The following is a 2,400-nucleotide window of genomic DNA, read 5'->3' on the forward strand; positions in this document are numbered from 1 at the left end:
GTAAACTCATAGTCTGACTGTAGCCATCGTAAACTGATAGCCTGACTGTAGCCTTCGTGAACTCAAAGCCTGACTGTAGCCTTCGTAATTTCATAGCATGTACGTAGCCTTCGTAAACTCATAGCCTGACTGTAGCCTTCGTAAACTCATAACTGTACGTAGCCTTCGTAAACTCATAGCCTGACTGTAGCCTTCGTAAACTCATAGCCTGACTGTAGCCTTCGTAAATGTATAGTCTGAACGTAGCCTTCGTGAACCCATAGCCTGACTGTAGCCTTCGTAAACTCATAGCCTGACTGTAGCCTTCGTAATTTCATATCCTGTACGTAGCCTTCGTAAATGCATAGCATGACACTGACTAAAACACAACGGACGTTAAAATACATGGCAAGACCACCAAAAGAAAACAAATAAATAGTGAGTTATAGTGTGCGCTTGGCTAAGAAGCTCACAACATTGACATCCGGAAGTCATAACGAACCAACACACAAAACTATGTGTAACTATAAACGTTTATAGTCTGGTTAATACAGTTTAGTGAGAATTACTCATAAATGCGGATGGCAATAGGCAATTAATAACAAAGGCCCGAGTGACGTCAACTTCAGAATGAAGAAGCAGAAGATAATCCAGCTACGATTCTTGCATTATAAATCATGGCTTTTTCTTATTTATCAGTGTTATGCCTTCTCTGTCACTGCGCCCACCTCCCCCCCCCCCCCCCAAAAAAAAAAAATTAAAAATTTAATAAAATGTGACCCATCGTCTCAAAACGATATTATGTCGGAACGAACCAGATGCTAAAAAGCGGAATTTTATGTTAAACTGGTCAAAAATATAAATTGTTGGCGTTCGCACCCTAAAATATGGTATCCATTCTCCTCAATAAAACATAGAAACTCAACACAAGTCTGATATTTCTGACTATAAATTCAATTTTCAACAACTTAACGAATCCGACTTAATACCGTTTTGAGGCAAAGGGTCACAAATTAGATTCGTATTCATATAAACCAAATAGCCAAATCTGCAGATTTTCAACCAATATTGAATCCAACAAATGAGCGAAACTAATCTGCAATTTTCTGATAAACGTTTTATTCAATCGGTTCAAAGCATTATAAAACGATTTCATGTTTACAACGAAATAATGACATAGATAATAATGTGAAATTATTGTAAGCTTCAATTTAATTACAGAAACAGATCAAATGAACGTTTCTGGTTTCCCCTTTATCAACAAAACAGGATGAATGAAGCATCACAAATGAATGAGAAAATGTGCACATTATCTCATTCATCTGTGGTGCTTCATTCATCCTTCATTCATTATTATCTATTACTTCGAGCTTCGAGCAGCAACATTTATAAAGAAATGACAGGGTTTTTGAATATTAAGGGTAGAATGATACATTTTTTTACACTCCCTTCAAATTTATAATAATGCTGATAGATGACATTGATAATGCACATTTTCAGTAGATATACATTGCACTGTGACCCGGAAGGTCCCCTGTTCGAGCCCCGCTTCAGGCACTTTCGATTTTTTTCCTTGAGCAAGATTATTAACCCCCAATTTGCTTACGTGGACAATATGAGTGATTCCCGTTGACATCAGCCATCTTGTTTGATGAATTATCTTTATTCCTTCGTGGAATGCCTAGGTGACGATATCTTATGATGTCGTGGTGGAACGGCATAATCTTTTTAAAATATCAAAATCTAGAGATGCCTTAATGAGTCAATAGAATTTATAGTAAAATAGAGGGAGTGATGCCAATATATGTTACAGTGAATGACATAATCAGTCGGATGGTGAAAAGGTTTGAACTGAGATATTGCCAAGTTTATTTAGAAGGTCAATTGTTATCCAAAATGAGTTCTTGTCATAAATGATTAAATCAACCCTTTTTTGTACATCTTCGGGAAACTCAAAGCTTAATTTCCCTTCTAAATATTTTTTTACTGCTAGTCAGGTTGAAAAAGTATGAAATTTGAGAAAAGTTGCAGGATACCTTTCCCATACATCTGGCCATAACTTCATGAAATGTTCACCTTCTGACTGATTATTTCATGCACTGATGCATATCAATATTATAATGACAACTTAATATAACTTTTTTATACTTGTTTACCTGAACAAGGCCCAATGCCTAAACACCATTTACTTTCTTTTGTATCTTTTATGAGAGTCATTTTTACTCCCTTTATTTTACTATACATTTCAGTAGATACTGCATGCGTCTCATTCTCAACGCCATATTACAATGAAACATTTTTAAAACATCAAAACACCCATTCACGTTTATCAATTATACAACAACAACATTTATATTAGAACCTTGATTAGTAAAAATATGCGGTTACTTCACAATGAAATTTAAATTTTCAAAAGATTCA

Source organism: Berghia stephanieae, chromosome 12 (assembly GCF_034508935.2).
Source record: "Berghia stephanieae isolate SIO BIC M18660-M18661 chromosome 12, UCSD_Bste_1.3, whole genome shotgun sequence".
Lineage (NCBI taxonomy): Eukaryota > Metazoa > Mollusca > Gastropoda > Nudibranchia > Aeolidiidae > Berghia > Berghia stephanieae.